This window comes from Gallus gallus, chromosome 2 (assembly GCF_016699485.2).
Source record: "Gallus gallus isolate bGalGal1 chromosome 2, bGalGal1.mat.broiler.GRCg7b, whole genome shotgun sequence".
In the NCBI taxonomy this organism is placed as follows: domain Eukaryota; kingdom Metazoa; phylum Chordata; class Aves; order Galliformes; family Phasianidae; genus Gallus; species Gallus gallus.
The window spans coordinates 93809637-93825921 of NC_052533.1; the positions used below are offsets into that span (position 1 = coordinate 93809637).

At 34.9% G+C, this 16285-nt stretch overlaps 1 protein-coding gene across 3 annotated transcripts in view; it reads right to left on the reverse strand.

The window, feature by feature from the left end:
* CCDC102B (coiled-coil domain containing 102B) overlaps positions 1–14792 on the reverse strand; it is a 130314-nt gene extending 115522 nt beyond the window's left edge. For all 3 annotated transcript variants that reach the window (XM_025147806.3, XM_025147805.3, XM_040695647.2), the window contains exon 1: positions 14705–14792. The gene's annotated coding sequence lies outside the window, so the exon portion shown is untranslated. The remainder of the gene's footprint in view (positions 1–14704) is intronic.
* Between the last annotated feature and the right edge of the window lie 1493 nt (positions 14793–16285).

Sequence of the window (16285 nt, forward strand, 5' to 3'; positions counted from 1 at the left end):
ATAAAATCAAACTTGCCTGTCAACTTAAAGCTGGTAATTTTTGAAGTATACTTGCAGTTTAACTACAGTAGCCTAGTAGGCTCCTGGCCTTCAACAGTTTTGTGAAATACTGAACTGTGCCTGCAGTTTTCATCCTGGATAGCTGATTCTGACTCTGCACCTAACCTTCCAAAAAATAAATGTAATTTAATTTATTGAAATTAAACGTGATGACTCTTTCTCCAGAAAATATTAGTGCTGACTTAGTCTCAGGTAGTGAGGAATAGAGGATGTTCATGTGTCTTAACTTCCCTATGTGCTTTTCAGTTAACGTAATCAAATTACCTGGAACTCTAAGACTGTAGGATGTAGGACAATGTCTTAGATTTATAAAGATAAGACATACATAAAACACTTCCTCGAATAAAAGATTCTTAGCATATACCTAAGACTGATTTATGAATTCATTTATAAAGCCAAAAAGATCCATCTAAACGGTGGGAAACCTAGAAAATCTGACTGCATTTATTAACTCCTTATTAGTTGATTTCTAAACTTTTAGAATACAGCTTAGGTACAGAAAACTTCTTTGTTCATCATTTCTTAGTGATAGTAGGGTTGATGTTGCTGATGTATAGCAGATAGACACTTGATTCATCAAACTACTACTGATATCACTTAACACACATTATGCTTCCCCAAGGTTCTGACTGCTCCAAAAACTTCAAATTTAAACTCATGTTGGCTGAAAAGAGAACATTTCTTAACTAGAGCATAGACAAAGAAGATTCATATTATTATTGTTACAGAAACATCTAAACATAAGAAAGAAGTCAACACTGAAAACAGAGGGGGAAAAAAACAGCTCTCCACAGCAACTTTGACAGTTACCAGCTTGAGTTTGCAGCAGCAGACTAGCTAGCTCAGCATGTGGAACTCAATGAGCATAATTTACTTAATAGAAGATAATTAGATGGAAAGATAAGACTAAGTTAGAAAAGTAGATGAAAGTGGAGTTTTCTTTCCAGTGAAACCTTCTGGTAGTTCCACCTGTTTAATAATTCAGGGATGAGAAGTAACACAGAATACCTCTTAGAGTAATCTTCCTTAACTGAGTAATCTAAAGTATGCACAAAGTATAGGAAGCAAGATTCATAGCATTGTTTGAGAGGGGTTAAGATTGCATAAAAGAGATCTGATTGATATAAGAAGGAAAAATTTGCAGACATTGGCAGACAAAACAAGGAATGTGCTTTAAAACATATTTCATTATATTGTAACTTTGCTTATTTAAAGAATGTTCGTAAACAATAGCAATGAAAAAGGAGCTCTTGATTTGTCATTCCAGGCTATTATTATGGGCAAAGAGAAATGTATTAACTCCTGGTGACAAACAAGACAAAATAACCAGAACTAAAAATGATTATTATACTTCACTTGTGTTAATACCTGCTCATTGAACTCAAGTTTTCCATGACTATCAAATTGAGGATGCCATATTAGCACCCTTTTTCTAATTGCATGACTGACTTTTCAGTTACATCTCCTAGTTATGAAAGCCCCAGCCAAACATTAGGGATTTCTATATCTTTACAGAAATTATCTCCTTCAGAAGAAACCAGTTATTTTTCTTTTGTATAAGCTGTAAATGCAATTTAAAAAAAAAAAAAAAAAAAAGAAGGTCCAGACTGCATATCTTTGGTCATAAGTGCTACAGGAAATCACAGAATCATAGAATTATAGAATCGCTAAGGTTGGAAAAGACCTACAGGATCATGCAGTCCAACCATTCGCCCTTCACCAATGGTTCTCGCTAAACCATGTCCCTCAACAGAACATCCAAACGTTCTTTGAACACCACCAGGGTCAGTGACTCCACCACCTCTCTGGGCAGCCCATTCCAGTGCCTGACCACTCATTCAGAGAGGTAGTATTTCCTAACATCCAGCCTGAACCTTCCCTGGTGCAGCTTGAAGCCATTCCCTCTAGTCCTATCACTAGCTCACTACAACCTCCTTTCAGGTAGTTATAGAGAGCAATAAGGTCTCCCCTGAGCCTTCTCTTCTCTAGACTGAACAATCCCAGCTCCTTCAGCCCCTCTTCATAAGGCCTGTGCTCCAGACCCCTCACCAGCTTTGTTGCCCTCCTCTGGACACGCTGCAGGGCCTCGATGTCTTTCTTACAGTGAGGGGCCCAAAACTGGACACAATACTCGAGGTGCGGCTTCACCAGTGCTGAGTACAGGGGGACAATTACTTCCCTGTTCCTGCTGAACACACTATTTCTGATACAAGCCAGGATGCCATTGTCCTTCTTGGCCACCTGGGCACACTGCTGGCTCATGTTCAGTCTAGCGTCAATCAACACCCCCAGGTCCATTTCCTCTACACAGTCTTCCAGCCACTCTGCCCCAAGCCTGTAGCATTGTCTGGGGTTATTGTGGCCAAAGTGCAGGACCCGGCATTTGGTCTTGTTGAATCCCATCCCATTGGCTTCAGCCCAGCTATCCAGATCCCTCTGTAGGGCCTCGCTCCCCCCAGGCGGATCGACACTTCCAGCCAGCTTGGTGTCATCTGCAAACTTACTGAGGGCGCACTCAATGCTCTCACCCAGGTCATCAATAAAAATATTAAACAGGACAGGCCCCAAGTGTCAGAACTTTACATTATGTTGCTGCAGCTGTTTCTAAAACAAGAAAAACGAAACGAAAAGTAATTTTCATTTTACTTTTACATTTCATTCCAGGAGATGCAAAACTGTTTGAACTTATATCAAATATACATATCAGTTCCATGGGGAAAAAAGTTTTTTAAAAATCTGTTTTATAAAGTTTTATAAAAATCTGTCATACCAGGAAGTGCATTATTTGTTTTTTGTTTTTTGTTCCCACCCCCCCCCCCCCCCCCCCTCCGACTTGTGTGTGGTTTGAGTTAGTTTATTAATGATTTTAATGATTTTTTTTTTAAGTTTGTTATTAATGATTATAACTGGAAAACTGCTACCATCAACTGAATCCTCTCATCTGCTCTTCTCGGCCGGCAGAAGTGTGGGTCGCAGATGGGAGTGCACAGTGAGTGGGAAATTAGCAAGAAGTAAAGTTGCAGCCATACCAGCATAGACTGTAGGGAAAGTCTACACAGCAGGAGCTGGTGGCTTGGCCCAGCTGGCAAAGCAGAGCTTAGAGGTGTGGAAATGGCTTTGAAGCACTGAGCCATACATGCCTATGCAGACTTGTACACTATGTGGGATTGTTTGATCCTGTGGCTAGAGAATGGGGTGAAAAAAATTGACAAGTAAAAAGCAGAAATGGCTGGGAGTGAGTACAGACCAAAAATTTATTGATGATTTAATTTAAACTAAGAACGTGTACTTACTCACAAAAAGCCCACAAGACCTGAGGCAAAGAGAAGTCGGGCGGCTGGTCATTCTGCACAAAATCCTAAGACAGAACTGGTAATTGGTTGGCTAGGGCACAATGGGACTGATGTTTTGCTTTAACAGCATGTGAAGAGATGTACAGTGGAACCCCCTGGCAAAACAGATTCTATTCAAAACAGACTTTATTCTATTCACAACTTCCAAATCATCACACCTGTCAAAGTTCATGATCACCTCAAAATCAGCCCTACATATCTGGAAGTATGTGACTTCACACCTGAGATCCTGCTGAGCACAAAGCTCGTGCTAGCACCTGGGACCAGAGCCATCTGGGCAAGCATAACATATACAGATGGCACAGCAGACAGGGAGGTAAGGGCCACTCTGCAGTTAGCTTTGCCTGCAGCCAGCCAAGCCCTGTAGCTACTCTCTCTTGTATCTCTGTAAAGGCGCTGTCCACGAACTTACTGATATGATATAGTTTAACTTCCAATCTGAAAAGTACAAATAGGTCAACATACTCAAAAAGCTTTGGAATCACAACTGTATTGCTGAGGCTTTTGAATGTCCTGGCAACACACAAGAAGTAGCAACAGCAGAAGAGTGAGCTCTGACACCATCGTCTCAGAAACTATTTGGCTAATAGGTGCACTCACTGGAAATTAGACAGCTTGTTAGCTACAGAATTCATGAAGTAATGAGTTAATGTACTGTTGTGTTAGACTAGTCTATATGAAGACGATTGAGCCTTTGTTTGATGTTTCTTTGGTTTTGGTGGGTGGGTGTTTTTGTTTTTTGTTTTTTTAATAGGTAATGAACACATAAATTAAAGTGCAATTTAAAGGGTATATTTGTCCTGTAAATATGAGAGATTTTGATGGACAGTGACAGTGTATGCACATTCTTATATTTCAACAATCTGGGTCTGATCATGGTCTCTCTGAGCAAGTTAAGAAAACTGTTATTTTAGTACTGAAAATTAAAAGGTGGTGATTTCAATACTTCTGAATGCATAGCCAAGGATCACTGTGTTTCTTTTTCTTCTCCATGGCTATAAAATATACCATATGGTTTAATATTGTTATATTTTTAAGCAGTTGATGTTGTCTCCAAAGATTATATTCCTTACATGTGTCAAAACTAAAATCAGCCAAAAAATGTCCTGAAGTAAAGACACAAGCAATGCAAATTATTTCCTGTCATAAATTATCTGGTCTTTTTTTTTTTTTTCTTTTTACACTTATGTAGCCACATTTTTTTTAATATAAAATATTTGATGCAACTCTCATTATTTAAAAATCCCTATAGTTACTACTCATTTTTGATAACTAAAAACAATTAAACTGCAAAAATCATATAAATTTATGTTTCTAATTTCATGAAGAGAAATGTCTTAATTGTTTTGCTGCCTTTCGCTTCTTTTTTCCTTTTGTTCGATTATGAAATCTTTAAGACGCATGAAATAAAAAGTTTTTCTCACTGCATCACTTAAGATATTCAAGTTTGTTAAATATGTTTTTGGAATCAAATTGAAATCACAACCACAATTCATTCATGTCCTGACATGCAAAATAAACACTATGTAATTTCATCTTTCTTCTATTACCAAGGATCAGTCTCAGCTTTTGAAATGTAAGAGACAATGTAAGATCAAAAAAATAATTTCTAAAGTTCATAATTAAATCTCAGAGCTTTGTTTGATAAAAGATAAACCCAAAATATTTGTCCTGTCAGTAAGGAAGGAATAAAGACAGAAACACTGAGCGAAATCTTACACATTTCCTAGGCCTGGCCAAACAAAAAGTTTTGAGAAAACTGAGTATCACTTTCGTGCTCATATTTCCTTACGGTATATTTGAAATTTGAAATTTGTCTGAATACACATCTTTCAGCCAAATGGAGTGAAAAGTAGCATGTAAGTTGAGGAGCCCATCTTATGAAATCACTGATCTTGGAAACAGTATTTCTTCATTATTACCACAGACAACACAGTATATCCCCATTTGTGACATCTGCAGCTCCTATGGTTATTTTATTTAAATAGTCATTTTATTATGTTAACTGAATAACTGTTAATAGGAAGAATATATGAATATCTTGACTAAAACATAGTCAAGATGTTTTATATTATATCTTGACTATGTTTTAGTCAAGATATTCATATATTACTCTCTCTCTCTCTTATATTGTATCATCAGTTATATTGTATCATATTGTGTTATCTTGCATTCCAATATCATATTTAGTAAAATTAACTCCTTAGATTGTTGCCGCTGTTCTGTCTTTAGGCCTAGCTCCCATCTCTCTACCCTCCTCATTTTCCCCTTCTGGGCTGTGTGATTGAAAGATTTTGGGCTGCAGTGATTGAAAGATAAACCCAGACTGATTGTTTCAAAAAGCAAACAAACAAAACAAAACAAACAACAACAACAACAACAACAAAAAACAGCTAAGTTATCTCTACTTATCATTCAAGGGCAATAATGTGTTTGTTGTTTTTTACTTATTTTTCTTCCATTTCAAATGTAAAACAGACAAACAGAAAAAATCACTACAAAGCATGCAAGAGTTATTACTGAAGGATTTAAGCCAGCTATACTCCCCAAATCTTCAATCAGATAAGAGTTGATATTTTTATGAGATTACATTTATGTAGCTTCCGTACAGGCCTACGCACTCATCCACACATCAAGTACATAGATATTAGAAAGAAATGCATTTTATAACATACTGAGATATGAACCTTGATTGCACATTGACAACATATGTTCAATTGTGTAACATTCCCACTTCTATTTCTGCAAGTTTATTTGTTCCTTGCTTCCAAGAAATCAAGGAATCAAAATGTTGGCAAATGAAGGGAAAAAAAAGTTCTTAGCACATGCACGCATACAATCATACACATACAGAATGCAAGAGAAACTCAAAGAAATGAATATGTGCTCCTCACTAGCCGTTAAAATTTGAAACTATAGACATGATGAAATATTTAGATTTTATATTTCACTGTTTGGTTATATTGAAGTCAAACAGCAAGCAACAATGGAATATGCAAGATCAGAGAAATTTATTTAGTTAAGTATGAGTAATCTTAGAATGGTAATGCCGAAAAGGAGTTAAATTTAAAAAGATAGTACAAAATAAGGAACTGTTCTTTGAAAATAAGAACTGTTACACTATTTCACATAACTTGGTTGTTCTTGAGGCTGAGGGCAGAAAACTTTTTTCAGATCCAAATCCCAAAGAAAGATTAAGAAAGATTACTTTTTTTCATCTTGAGATATTTCTCTTCCTTTCTAAGAAAGTATCTGTGACCATGACTAATTATTCTCAGGGATGCACACAGATTCTTGGAGGTATGGTGTAGAGGACTAGTAGAGATGAGTGGTATTACTTGGGGGTTAGTTTGGGGACTGGCACTACTAAACATCTTGGTAAGTGACTTGGGACAGTGGGACTGAGTGCACCCTCAGCAAGTTTGCAAAAGACACCAAGCAGGGTGGTGCAATCAGCACTGGAGAGAAAGGGTGACATCCAGAGAGCCTAAAGAGAGACTGGATGATGAGTATTAGTACACTGATGAGAAAGTAACCTCACAGAGAAGGACTGGTTGGTGAAGGCTACTGTTTGGTGAAAGACTCAGTATGAGCTTGTGACATGTGCTTGAAGAATGAAAACCAAGTCATGAACAGCACTATTGTACATCTGCCTTCTTTCATGCCTATATATTTTCAAATCAGTTGAAAAATTTCCAACATATTTGGCAGATGGAATAAGCTTTTAATCAATAAATTAGCTCCTGAAACTGTTCTAAAGCAAAGAGGCTGGGTAGAAAGTTAACTAAGTATCCCTTTGAAAAGATGCTACATACACTCAGAAAGATTATTAGATATTAGAGAAATTCACACAGGTTTTCATAGCACCCAGGAACATTCATAACTTGAGTGGGGGCAAGGGATGTGATATTCTTTCAAAATAAAAAATTATTTTACTCCTATATTACTGTTGGCAACTGTTTTCTCAGCTGTTCCTGCTCAGAATGAATCACTATAGTTCTCTTCGTAAAAGGATCATAGAATCACAGGGTTGGAAGGTGGACCTTTAAGATCACCTAGTTCCATCCCCCCTCCCATGGGCAGGGATCACTAGATCAGGTTGCACAAGTCCCATCCAGCCTGACCTTGAACACTTCCAGGGATGAGGCTGCTACAGCTAAAAAGGATGTACCAGAAGAGAAACAGATTTCACTTCTCTGCAATCCTACCTACTGCACTCTTTTACTATTTTTGCCCGGGAATGAATAGATTTTACTGTAAAAACGATATTTCATTATTTTTGCGTCTTTTTAAATGCAGGAATATATTTTATATCTTACTGTAGAGTGATATACATACCATGCACATACAGATTCATAAAAAAACAACTTGGAAGGTAGTCACAGATTGTAATAAAGCTAAAGACTAAACAAATCCTACTCTTTTTCCTTTTTGGCTGCCACTTTCAGTATAAGCAGTTTGTAGACTTCTTCAGGATGAGAGCCAGTATTATATACTCAGTATGCTGTAAGTCTATTGGTTAACATAAGTCATTACATATCATTTCAATATCTTCCAAATTCTTTTACAGAGGCAAGCCTATATTTCTTTATGTCTTTGAAGTTATGTTCAAATACTTAGTATTAAATATGAACAACATGAATTTGTATAGAGATGCTGTCATTTACTACCACTACCAGCCCACAAAAAGCTCAGAAATACTTGAATCATTTACAGTATTTTTTCCCCACATGAATGTTTTGATTACAAATCTTCATAACATTTTAACTGTAACTTCTATATGCTTGAGTCTGCAGTATTGTTACTAATTTCTCAGTCACTACACTTGGAAAGAAAATTTATAACAAGATTATGCAAGGAAAATAGACCACCACCACAGTTTCCTAGACAAACTCAAACAAAACCTAGTAGTAGACAGAAGCAAACACAAGCCTTACCCCATATATCAGCTATCTGTGGTTTCTGTGATGAGTTTGATTAGCTGGTTCACCACTGAAGTTATTATTGACTGTGAGCTTTTATTAGAATACAAATGATTAAAAAAAAGGCAAATTCAAGCTCCCAGGTAATTAGGATATGACTGAACAATCAGTGTTTTAGATATATTCAGAGTAACCGACTTATAAAGAGGTTTACAAAACCTAGTGTAAATTTATGGACTACACAAGTAGCCAAGTCACCTTAGTTCTAATCTAATCCCATTCATTCCATGTATAGGCACCTACTTTTTATTAGTCAACTGTAATTGTATGAATTCGGAACAATCTAACAGTCTTACTTTGAAAACAAAGTGATTTTTGTTAATGGTCACTCTAGTAAACTTCATATGATTTCCTCCTTTTGAGAAGACATCTCTCTTACATCTTTCTACAGTATCCGTTTTTACTGCTATGACATCAACAGATGCAGGAAAATAATAAAAGCTCTTATTTTATAGAAGTATCACTGTGGCTCACTACCAATACAGCAAACCGTATTTGACAACAGTTATGGCAGGATAGACAGGACTCTTATAAATGGTTACATCAGACAACTGGTCAACGTCTGAGGAAAAAAACATCTTAGAGGTTAGTCCATCTGGACTCGTATCTATTTCTTATTCAAAATTCTTCCATTCTATTAGACTAGACAGGCTTCCTATCTTCCAAGTTTGACTGATTACTCTGTCACATTGGGAGATTTCTCCCTTTGCAAGGATAACCAAAGAGATGAAGAGTTGCTACCGTATAATTAAAATTTCTTTCGTTATTATTGTGCTGATAATAATCTGGATCTTGCGATGAGTTAAGCTGTCTGAAACCACAGGTTAATTTAGATAGCTGTTTGAAGCAATATTGATCACCTTTTGTGGATTTTCCCTGAACATTTGAGGGAAAACTCCCTCTTTCCCAGAAAGAAATGTAGAAGGCTTCAGAAATGTATGGGAGTACATATCGAAGACATTCATCACCCACAAGGCTAGATCTGCCTTTGGGCATGATATTCATAATCTGTTCCAGACATCTTTTTAAAACTTGCAAACACTGAAGTCAACTGAAAAAGTAAAAATCAAAGGAGAAAAGAAAGCTAAAAGTCTCCTTCAGCCGTTCATTTTAATTCAGAAAGCCTATAAATGAACCTATGAAACAAATATCTTCAAGTAAACTTTAAATAAGTTTATGGTAGGTTATTCAAACTGAAGGTCACTGTGTTGTGGTTCAGTTTTCAATAATTGGTTTCCTTTCTCAGCCATTAGTAACCTCAGCAATATACAATACAACATTTTCTTACTCATCTTAAAATGCTAAATTTATCTTGCTGATTTTGTGAGAACCTCTGTAGTGTGTGATTGGGTACAGCGAGAATTTAAAATGCTAACATACTCCCAAACAGCTCTGAGGGCTTAAGAGAAGATCTAGTTTAATCATTTTCTCTGATTGTCCTATACATCAAGTCAGTGGGCTCCTTTCAGATTCAAAAGGATGTTTAGGTACTGGGACAGGCTGCCCAGAGAAACTTTGAATGCCCCATACCTGGAGGTCCTCAAGGCCAGGTTGGATTGAGACTGTTTTCAGATGCAACATGTTGGATGAACCCTGGACAGCCACAAATAGTAGGTGGCAGTTCTGCGCATTGCAGGGGTCTCTTACAACCCATGCCATTCTATGATTCTATGATGCAAAAGGAAGTTGAAAAAGGCAACCAAAGAGAATAGACTTGAACAGCAGTTTATTGAACAAGTCATATACTGTATAAGGTCACTTAAACATACGGAAATGTTTCATTATATGAATAAAAACTATCACAGGTTTACTTTTTAAAGTTTATATCACATCTCTTTAAATTTTAAATACTACTGAGTTAAAAAGTGAGTTTTAACTGGGTAGGTCCACTTCTGTCTATAGGCTTTTTTCCCTCCCTTGTAACAAAAAAATGAGTGGACATTTTTGTTTCTAGTGCAAAGATTAAAGCTCTAAATGCCCTAAAAAAATGTTTTTAATCCTGCTTTTTAAAAAGCTCTTGACAATACCTGAGAAGTATATTCTGATATAAAATAACAAATAGTTATGCTATACTTGTAATTATTCATGATCTTTTTATACAAAAAACATGACCTACTTTCAAAAGCAATTTCATAATACTGGGAGAAGGACAAAATTAATCACAGATATCTGACACATTTTTTCAGATAAAACATTCCAATGGTTAAGATACAAAACAATTTTTGTTCAAAATACTGCTCAGTGTCACTCTGGAAACTGGTGAATTTCCCATCCATATAAGAACACTCAAGAATATTTTGTTTTCTCTGGGTCAGAGCCTATTCCTTTGGCTTGTTGGCTTGCTCAACTACTCCAATTCAGTTGGATAATAATTAACAGAATTCTGCTGTACAGAGATGCACTCAGTTTTACCAGAACAGTTTTAGAAGCCATTAGGTCTTTAAAGAATTTTCTTTAAGGGGATTACTTCTTAGACTCTTACATGTAATTAGTCTCAGTTATCCTTAACCACTGTAGTATATTAACACTAATAATCTTTTGTCTTTCAGTAGTTCAAGGGTTGGTGGTATTTAATGCTGACACATTATTATATGATGATACCAACTCCACTAATATGAAGGAAATGTACTTAAGAGATAATTTATATCATCACTGTTCCATTGTAAAATTTCCACTGTTACAAGAGCAACATAAAATAATCCATGAAGTATCACATATTATGTGTTACTGGTCACAAATTCATAGAGAAGCATGAATCTCTTTGTCCTCCCGCTGTCTACAGAGGTAGGCACCACTGAAAGAGGTAAAAATTGCATACATAATGATTACCGAGCCTGGCTCCTCTACAAAATTTCTTTTCAATATTTTACTCCAGACAAAAAAGAAGTTACCATCTTTTTGCCAAAAGTGATACCTACAAAAGTTATGGAGAAATATTCAAGTATACTGAAAATAGGTTAAAAAGCATTAAAGCAAAAACAATAAGAGCTTTCTGGGCAGTTCTTCCCTGGTATTTCTCCAGTAATGTGATTGACATTAAATATGGGATTTGGCATGAAACTTCTCTCATTTAACCTAATGTAAATCAGACCTAGAAGCAGCATGAGTCCAGAGAATCAGGCTGTACAGGGAGGATCATTTTCACAATAAATCAGCCAATGATATATTACTGCATAGACTAAAAATGGAATAGGAATAAAAGCATACTTAGCTCAGAAACCTGCTTTTCCAAATGAACATGGAATATGGTTTCTATCATGCCTTAACAGGAAATTAATTTCTAGATAACATTTCATTTTCTATATGTTAATATACCTCTATGTCATGTCAGTAAAATAAGGAACAAATTGACTTGCACAATCCTGTTAATACCTCATGAAAAAGACTCACAGGAAAATGATTTTTTAAACAACTTGGAAAATTAAAGACCAAGCCCAAACCTTCCAAAAAGATTTGTGCAACAGGAATGGATTATAATAACCATAGAATTGTTGTTTAGGAACTAACTTGCATACTGTCTTTAATATATATAAGCTTACCCAAAATAATTGTAACTGCAATAAAGATCTGTTTAGAAAATGCAGGAAAAACTTTAACATTAAAGCAGCCCTTGCAAATAAACGAGATTAATGTTGAGTTTGTAATTGCAGTTATAACTTATTGAGTTAAAGCCGAAGATTCAAAGTTGAGAAAGAAAGTAAAGAGTTAGGGCAAGGAACAGGCAATCATTACAGAGATGGACTCTATATAGGCACATGAGCTACAAATCAATCCATGCTAGGAAAACAAAACACACAAACTGAAATTGATTATTTCAATTTCAGTGTTATCCAAGAGTTTGTTGCTTCTTTTCTCCATTTTGCTACAACATAGCTTAATATAAATGCAAATAAAGTACTTATCTCTGTTTTCCAAGATACTTCCCTTAGAACTGCTGCTTCAAGTTTTCACTTGAAACTCCATCACAAAAGAATAATTATCTTTACATCTACTGACACCTAGTTAAAAAATGGATTGCTCTTACAGGAGTGAATAGTACTGAATAATCAGACCCCCGGTAATGATAATGGCATAAGTAACAGCAGCCTTCACATCTATATAAACAGTTCACAGGCAGAGAAGGAACTGCTTCCTCCTTCTAGAGGAGACAAATCTAATGTTCCTCTCTAAAGTAGCCCTCTTGTGTTGTGTCCTGTGTTGCACAAACATGGATCCTCGGAACAGAAAGTTCGTGCTTGCACAGCACTTTTTAAATTTATATATTAAATACAGACAAACTTTTAGTAACTGTCAGCAGAACTAAGCAACCTGAAAAACTTATACTTACAGCACACTGTAATCTTTTTCTTGACATCAGATTTCATTGGATGAAAATAAACCAAACACTGAAAAGCTGCACTGTACACTTCAGAGCACATGTTCATTTATATAGACAATGAAGCCTGGATATTAATGTAAGGTTCGTGTTTCCCTTGGAATGCTGCTAAATACTTCATTCAAGTGTACTAGTGTAGTGACTTGCAATGGATATTTTAAAAAGCAAGTAAAAGCAACATTTAAATTCAGAATATATACTTCATTTATAATATTTTTAGGCTCTACAAATAAAGCAAGATGAATTAAAATCTGCACTAGTAGTTTATCCTCACAGAAAGTTGCCCTTAATCTCCATATATACTCACCAATGAAAATTCAGGGGAAAAGCGTTAACTAAAATTTATTTGGTAAAAGTGGCAGAAGACAAGTTTTTTATTCTCAGTGTATTTTGGAACATGAACATTTCTTATCTTCTGCAGATACTAAAGGAATAATAGTTATTATAATATAGTATAGTATAGTATAGTATAGTATAGTAATAGTAATAGATAAAAATTGCTAATCTCTTCAGCCAACAGATTAGTCAACCAGCAGAATAATAAATTTGTATGGTTTAAATGATTCCAAGATCCAGACCCTTTGTTGCTGAATTCAATGACAGTACTTTTAGTTTGCCCATTACCAGCTACTTTACAGTATTCATTTTTGTGATGAATTTATATCTCAGGTCTACCTGAAGTCAATATTTAATTTGAAAGAATGGCCTCAGTTCAAAGCATACTACACACATACATGAATGTGACAGACATGTTAATTTTTCTCCAATTTTTGTAGAATTATCTGGAACATTTAAAGGTATGGAGAGATATGCCTATTTCAATTAATGATACCTAGCATTCTATGGAAATAATTTTATCTTCAGTATATTATATATATAGTATATATACATATATAATCTTCAGTATATTATATATATATATAGTACATTCAAAAAACTTCAGAAATGTAAATTTTTTGACATAAATAATCTAGAAGAAGAGTTAGGCTTATAACAATAAGATTATTGATACTAGAGTATGCTTTACAAAATGGTTTTAAGAATCAGTGCACAGACAGACAAAATACAGTTAATTGTATACCCAGTAGGAAGCCTGTTAATCCTATCTGCTATATACATTTATTGAACTCATCAGAATTAGTTTTGAAATTTGGCTCTTGGTTCTATCACTTATCTTGGTGATAGACGGTCCATATATTCCCACATCATCTGGGGTACAGCCTTTCAAATAATGACAAACTAGACATCTTTGTCCAGCATCAGCAAATTGTAATTCTAAAATGATAATAATTCAACGAAGTATGATTATGTCATATAGCTAAGAACACTTACTTCCCACTCTTTTTTCTTATGCTATCCAATATTTTCTGAAGGAAATGAGGATTATATTCATTAGAAAAGAGAAATACTGAGAACACTACTTCCTAACAATAACATGCAATATCAACAGCTGCAAATAGTTCTCACGACACTAACTTTTAAAACATCAGTGATTAAAAACTACTAAAGATTTACCAGCTTACTCTGTTCCAGATATATTTCACAGAGTGATTTTAAAAAGGTTTTCAATATTGAAGTATATTTTCCATATTTGTACAAACTGCTAAATTAAAAATAGGAAAATCATCTAGTAAACTGCCACTTTGAAAATTTAAAAATGTACCTTGTTATGGTAAGCAAGTAACCTATATTTAGGGAAAAAAAGCAAAAAGCTATGTTTAATAGAGCATTAGTATTAATATTACTTGGTGTTAGTAAAAGGAAAGAAGAGAAAGCTAAATCTAAGTTAGCTGCTTTTCAAAGGCTGTTTTCTAATCTTTAATACTTTTTACTGAGTATTTCAGGTTGTTTTCCTCTCCACTATCAGCATTGTAGTAACCCAAAAGAGAAATATAAGAATTAATTATTAAGTCCACAAGCTTGAGACCCCTTACCCTCTGGATTTTCAAGGCTCCTCTTGCTTCTCAGTGTTACAGAGACATGTATAAACAACAGAATTTCCTGCATCCTTTTCTCATCTGCACAGTACTGGAATTTGGCCAACAGTATTATTTACAACCTTAAGGCCACTCCACACTAACTTGAAAATGACTCTCATTGGCCAGGCTTTATCAAAACTAAAATCAAAATATTTTTCTTTTATGAACAAGTCATTTATCCAACAAAACATTATGCCATATTGTTTTTTGCTAAATATTGCTTTCTTCAGTTTGTATTCCTTCTTTTCTTTCAAAACTGAAGACTATGACCCCTGCCTCCTAAATATAATGCACAAGCTAAAATTAATTGTTCTAATCCCAGTAATTAAGCACGTGCACAAGACTTAGCCATACTGTATGGATTCTTATGTTACCCCTCACTCCTATTCAGATCTCCTGAATTTTAAATACCTGATGATATTTCCCTCTGGATGACTATCATCTAGCTAATATATGTACTTTCACAATTAACTATGTAATTAATCAGGTATTATGAAAATTTATATTTTAGATTATATTGATACAAGAACACAACAAGGAAAAAGTGAAAAAATTAAAAGTTCATTTCTGAAAAATGAAATAATTCACCTTAAACTTCGGGGTTGTGGTATTAATACAGAAGGTAAGAAATGTTTATTCAAATAAGTACATTGGTTTTTGCAATTGACATATGCATGATGCCACTGGTGTTCTGAAACTGATCCTACAAGACCAACTACATAGCAGGTCATAGAGGTATAAAAACTGATATCATTTCACATAGCTTATATTATATTTGCCATAGCTTTGAACAGAGTATATTCTCAGTTACAAAAATCTCATCATAGCCTTTGCCAGGATTTCAGACTGAGAAGCCAGAGTTCCTTACACATAGCTTTAAGGAACATAAGTCTACTTCCCTATTAATATTTCAGCATCTATTAATAACAATAAAGCAGTCTTTTCATCAAGAGTAGCAGCTATAGCCACAAGACTCTTCACTTAAATAAGAGCATCTTCTGACAGTACGTTTATTTTGAAGAAATGAACATACCTATCCTCCCACTCCTATCAAAAACATAGGCATCATATGACATCTGTGATGCAAAAACTCTGCTGCACTGACAGCAGACAAAGGACACTCAGCAAAAAAATAAAATTAAAGAAAATTGAAAAACCTAGATATTTCTATGAAAATATTATTAAAAAATTAAAAACCAGGATTAAATTAAAAAAGTTAAAGTAACCAAATTAAAAAAAGTTAAAGTAACTACTGTCTTATTGTATCTTCCATGGCTCTTCCTGCAGCCACATCTCATATCCCACTAGAATATTCTCTAATAACATCACCCTTCCAGTCCTCAAGTACAGATTATTTTCATTTTTTCCCCACAGTAAATGAAACCTCAAATTACCTATAAGATAGTTTTCAGTAGAAAGCATTACTATATATACACTCAATAGTCAAATAGCAGCAGTGACTTCCTCAAGACCTTCAAATACTGTAAATAAGTTTTTTTTTAACTCCATAACTGTATTTATTTTTTAGAGGATATA